This window comes from Glycine max, chromosome 19 (assembly GCF_000004515.6).
Source record: "Glycine max cultivar Williams 82 chromosome 19, Glycine_max_v4.0, whole genome shotgun sequence".
Lineage (NCBI taxonomy): Eukaryota > Viridiplantae > Streptophyta > Magnoliopsida > Fabales > Fabaceae > Glycine > Glycine max.
This window is the reverse complement of record NC_038255.2, coordinates 17,903,309-17,909,835: the sequence shown is the minus strand read 5'-3', so window position 1 is coordinate 17,909,835 and position 6,527 is coordinate 17,903,309. Positions and strand designations below refer to the sequence as shown.

Below are 6,527 nucleotides of genomic sequence, written 5' to 3'. Positions count from 1 at the left end.
CTTTTCCTTTTATATAATTCACACTAATGTGAATTATTGACTTTATCTATGTGAAATCATGAAAAGCATTATAACTTCCATGAATAGTAGCAAGACTTTTTGGTTTAGGAATTGCAATGATGTAGTTTATATCTGACTTTCTCTAATTTGATTTTAGTCATTTTTTGATTTTTAAAAGAACTACGGGAAACTCGTTCATTTCCTCTGCTTTGATTTTGATTTGATCACTTATGTTTCCAAATAAAGTGAGCATAGCTCTAGTTTCTTAAAGGAATATATTACTGGTAATGAATAATTAGTCCTGATTCATAAGTTTTCAAATAAAAGGCAGAGGCAGACTTTTAGAAACAAATACTTTTCATGCATTTTAGGAACAGAACAAACAACAATACTTCTATCCCAATTTCTGAAAATATAAAAACATGGACAAATTTCTTTGCATGAAAATGACACTTACATCATACACTCCCATTGAGAAATCAGAACATAATGCATCAAACATTTCAAGCCTTAACAGTCTCATCATCATCATCTTCAATGTCCCAGCTCAAGTCTTCCTTTTGTTCCGTAGCACTAAGCCGCTTCCACAAATCAACTTTGCTTGCGCCACCACCACTCTGCTGCCTTGTTTTATTTTCATCAATACTGCTAAGATCCTCAATGTCATCCCACCCAAGGTCCTCCTCCACCTCTTATTCTGAGAAAATGATTGCTTTGTTGTAAAAAGTTTTTTCTAGATCATTAGTCTCCTACTGCAATGTTTGACAAAATGAGAAACATAACATTAAAAAATATGGTTTTTTTACCAATATATTCACGACATTGATTAAGAAATCACTACATGAAAAAAAAATTAAAAACCAAGTTAGAGCATTTGGTATCCCTGGTTTAATTGTCATTCACTAAAAATAATAATAATAAACAATATAAATACTAACCGGCAACAAACCCAGACAAAACCTTAATGTCCAAACTCCAAACCCCCGAATAAAAAGATTTTAGATAAATACAACAACTTCTTACAATAACTTCTCCGATAGTCAAAACCACACAGGTCTATACATTATTACAAACAACATGCATACTGTTAAAAGAAAGGAGAGAATTGGATTTTTTCAGAGATACTCAGAGAATAAATTAATTTTATTTTCTAATTTTAAAAGTAACTCAGAGGGTTCTATAACAAATTAGGATGTTAGTTTTACCTGGCCAAGCATTGCAGCTTCTGCTTCTATTCCACCAACTCCCCATCCAGCAACACCCAGACCATCAATCATAGTTGTGTGTGAATCAGTTCTCGCCATTTGTGTTGAACACAACTCTACCAAGGTATTCTAAATTAAGCTGCAAAATTAAAAACACAAAACTTGATTCAGAAGACAAATTTGAATCACAGGATGAAATGTTTTTTCATTGCATGTAAAATTTAAATTATTCTAAATATAAAAGTAAACCACACAGATCTATACATTATTACAAACAACATGCATACTGTTAAAAGAAAGGAAAGAATTAGAATTTTTTAGAGATACTCAGAGAATAAATTAATTTCATTGTCTAATTTTAAAAGTAACTCTAAGGGTTCTATAACAAATTAGCATGTTAGTTTTACCTGGCCAAGCATTGTAGCTTCTATTCCACCAACTCCCCATCCAGCAACACCAAGGCCATCAATCATAGTTGTGTGAGAATCAGTTCCCGACATTTATGTTGAACACAACTCTACCAAGGTATTCTAAATTAACTTGCAAAATTAAAATCAAAAAACTTGATTCAGAAGACAAATTTGAATCACAGCATGAATTTTTTTTTCATTGCATGTAAAATTAAAATTATTCTAAATATAAAAGTATCACCAACCCTCTCACATACTATCAAAACAGCCACCAAAATCCTACAATAAAGAGAATATGGAAAAAATAGTCTTCAATATATCCCAACATTTTGTTTTTATAGGTGGTAGCATGAGAAATAATCAGAATCCAAACACAACTATTTTCCATGTTTGCTATGGTGGCACGATCTGCCAAAGACAGTTCACTCATGCCTTCCCCTGCATTGGTAAAAAGCAATTATCCAGGTAAATTCTCTAATTTTAAAAGTAACTCAGAGGGTTCTATAACAAATTAGCATGTTAGTTTTACCTACACAAATTAAGAGAGAGTAGAAAGAAGACCTATGTCATCACAACATACAAAAGGGTCTTCAGCTAGCGCCTATATAATAATAATAATAACAATAATTAAACAAAAAAAAAATAACACAAAAATCACTGCACAACAAAATTAAAATGGAATATTGAATTAGGAAAAAAAATCACATGCCTTAAAAATCACCGTACAACAAAATTAAAATGAAATATTGAATTAGGCAAAAAAAAACCTGACTCTCTAAGGCCACAGGTTCTACCAACCAGATTGCTCAGACCTGAAATTACAATCAACAAATTAACTAGATTGAATTACTATGATAACATGCTTTTACAAATTACAAAGCAAGACCGTTGCCATTAATCATTGCATCAAAATAATCTTCAACACACCAAACAAAAGAAGATATTAGCAATGAGCATCCCATGTATTCCCACAATTAGTTTAAACTTTTTCACAATTTAAAATACAAAATTTAGATAAATTCAAAAGATCTTAGTAGCACAAAACAAAATGTTTTCCTAGGTTACAGGTTTTGGCTTAAAATTGATATAGTTCATAGTTACAATCTAGCAACCACATCGTCAAAAAGTTAGCGCATAATACCTATTATATAATCAACTAATCATGACAAAACTTTAACAAATAAGATAAGGAGATGTGTTACTATGTCGAAGATTAAAGTATATAATACCTATTATATAATTATGTATACTATAAAATTTAATTTAACAATTGACTAAAAGATATGCAGACATCTTGGAGATATATATTATGCTGACCAATAAGGGATAAAAAAATACCTCAATTTCAAAAACTCCATGTGCAGCATCCCCAACTCCAACTTGCTGAGGTATATATCCACCAGCATTATATTGAGAAGTCAAATCATTGTGTTTTCGCATCCCTGACAGCCTCGTGAAGAAGTCCTGGATCTTTTTAAAGCATCAATAACACTTGATCAAGATACAGGGTTCCACAACTCTGACTCTGAAATGCTGACAAAAACTTCCAAAAAAAAATATTACATCATCACACTTGATCAAGCAGGAAAAAAAACAATAAAATAGAATCCATCAATAAAGCCACAACTGCATGCAATTTTAATTCCAAAAAAATAGAAAATATGTGAAATTAAAAGAATGAACAGACACAAATGATACAGGAATATAGAATGAAGTGGGGGAAAAATTGTAACAATGAGAATTAGGTATCAATAAGATTTATTTAAAACAAAATATTTCAGTTGAGATGTTTAAAATTTGAAATTTGAATTGTTTGAGGCAATAATCACGAATCAATAAAAGTAAGAAGAAATTCTTCTTTGGAATGAGTATGAGACAATAATCATGAGATTTTATATGGATTGAAGTGCAAAACAATAGATATTTATCTGCATGTTAATGCTCTTCCTCCCATCATATATGACTCTAAAATGCTGACAAAAACTTCCAAAAAAAATATTACATCATCACACTTGATCAAGTAGGAAGAAAACCTAATAAAATGGAATCCATCAATAAAGCCACAACTGTATGCAATTTGAATTCCAAAAAAATAGAAAATATGTGAAATTAAAAAAAAATAAAAGACACAAATGATACAGGAATATAGAATGAAGTGGGGGGGGGGGGGGAATTGTAATAATGAGAATTAGATATCAATCAGATTTATTTAAAACAAAATATTTTAGTTGAGATGTTTAAAATTTGAAATTTGAATTGTTTGAGGCAATAATCACAAATCAATAAAAGTAAGAAGAGATTCTTCTTTGGAATGAGTATGAGACAATAATCATGAGATTTAATATGGATTGAAGTGCAAAACAATAGATATTTACCTGCATGTTAATGCTCTTCCTCCCATCATCTATGACTCTGAAATGCTGACAAAAACTTCCAAAAAAAAAATCACATCATCACGCTTGATCAAGCAGGAAAAAAACATAATAAAATAGAATCCATCAAACTCTAAGTAAAATGCACAACAACAGTAACGAAGAATGACACCTTACCTATTTTGCGATTTTCTTGACCCTACCTAAATGACAACCAAAACATACACCAAATAGCATTAGGCAAGACAGGGATGGAAAAAAAAAGGTAACGACCAAACATGCATAGATATTAGAAAACATTCCAGGCATGGTCATTATAGCTTACCTCAAGCATTCGTCTGTCAAACACCAAATAACATCAGACATGTTAGTTTTTGAAAAAAAAGAGTCACCAGAAAGAAGCATGCAAAAAACAGATAAAAAACTAACAAACTTGCCTCGTGGATGCTCCTTCGTGGATCAACTCATAAGAGGGAAAACCACAAACAAAGAAAAAAACATTTACCTCTGTGAACAACAAATCAACAACACCACCAAAAAAACAAAAAAAAAAAACATTAGATACCAAGTTGCAGTGAAAGAAAAAGAAAAAGAAAGAAGAAAATACCTTTGGGGTGATCGAGGGTTATGACAGCGACGTCGTTTTGATGAACAAAGCCCTTCACAAATTCTTTGGCCATAGCGGAAAATACTCGCAGAGAAAAGGAAGGTAAAAAAAATAGATACCAAGCTGCAGTGAAAGAAAAAAAAAGAAGGAAATACCTGAAGGTGAGTGTGTTGCGGTAAAAACTCATCCTCAGTTCGGATTGTAGGCTGCAACTTGCGTGCATGGAGCCGGAATCGCTAGTAATCGCCTGCATGAAGGAAAAAACAAAAAGAATAAAAGGAAAAGAGGAGAAGATTGAGGAAGAGAAAGATGGAGAAAGAGAAGATTTAGGGAGAAAACGCAACAGCGGAGAAAATGACACAGGAGAGAGAAGAAAGTGAGTAAAATAAGAGAAGATTGAGGAAGAGAAAGATGGAGAAAAAGAAGATTGATGAGGGAGAAAACGCAACAGCGGAGAAGCAATAGCGACGCATGAGAGAGAAGAAAGTTGTGATTATTAAATGGAATTAAATGAAGATTTTAAATCTGCCAATTAGGAAGTGACACGTGACGGCGGCAACAAAAAAATGGTGCCAAAAAAGGGAGAGGCAAAATGACCAAAAAACCCAAAAAAGTGACACATGTCAAAATTCTAGGTAGGGGTACAACAGGCTTTTCCAAGTACTTCTCTTTTATTAGATAGTATATAGATTGTTTTCTTTACATTTTTAGTTTCAATCATTACATTATTTTATATGATGTTGATGCATAAAAATAGTGACCAGTGGCCTCCCAAATAATCAATTAGTAAATAACTAAGCAATTTGAGTTTTATCAATCGAAGAAAAATTGTATTCTATCCGCTTCACTCTTTAAACAAAAAGGAAAAATAAAGTAGAAGAACTTTGTTAGAAAACAGTTATAATGAAAATCTAAGATTATGAATTCACGCATATCTTTTTTTAAAAATTTAATTTCAATAAACCCTCAATTAAATTAATCATGAGTATTTTCATCATTGAATTACCAACTTTTGATTTAAGTTCAATAACATTCACCCACCTAAATCAATATTTAGTTATAATAGAAATATTATTTAGGTCAAGGAATACATTTTTAAATCACAAGGGTGATTACCAATTAGGTTAATAAAATATTAACTATGACAATAATATATACCAAGAATGCATGATAAATAATGTCAAATACCAATTTATCAAATATATTTTATTACTAATCTTATACTATATCGCATAATATTTTTAATCAAGTTTTAAAATAAAGTAATAAATATACGCTGAAGTAGACATTATATTAGGTTAATTAGCATAATAGTTAAAATAAATCATATAATATAAAATTATTAAAAAAATATAACAGAAAATTAAATAAATATAGCACTTATCATGGTCAATTTTGTGAAGTATAATGTTGAAATAATAAATTAAATATTATAATAGTTACAAAAACGTGTGTTAAGAGGAGTGAATAAAAAATTAAAAAATAATAATAAAGCCTTGTTTTATTAAAATAACAATAAGAATATTCAATAAATATTTTAAGGATAAAAAGGAAATACAATATAAAAACTAGAAGCTAAAATTTTAAAAAATTTATTTTACATAACACTACAAAAAAAATGCTTAAAAAATACTAAAATGATTCATGTATCAAACAATCAATTATTTTTTAACTAGTAAAAGATTAGAAGCTAACTAAAATGAATGTTAAAGGAAATCTAGAAAATATTCAAGGACAAAAAAATAAATATAAAAATTTAAAAGCTAAAAACTACCAATTAAAAAATACTAGAAGTTACTAAAAGAACTTATTATTAGAAATAAATAATGTTTGATAAGATTTATTATAAGCTTATAAGTTCCATTGACAAATTGATGCTACTTGGACCAAACAAAATTATTGTCCTATTTTTAAGATTTTAAATTATTAAAAA

At 29.8% G+C, this 6,527-nt stretch overlaps 1 long non-coding RNA gene across 1 annotated transcript; it reads right to left on the bottom strand.

Moving 5' to 3' along the window:
- Positions 1–404: 404 nt before the first annotated feature.
- LOC102668165 (uncharacterized) lies at positions 405–5,514 on the bottom strand. The gene is made up of 4 exons (XR_005890059.1): positions 2,954–5,514; positions 1,613–2,427; positions 1,206–1,344; positions 405–752 (listed from the first exon to the last, which is right to left on the bottom strand). It is a non-coding gene; the product is annotated as an uncharacterized lncRNA (long non-coding RNA).
- Between the last annotated feature and the right edge of the window lie 1,013 nt (positions 5,515–6,527).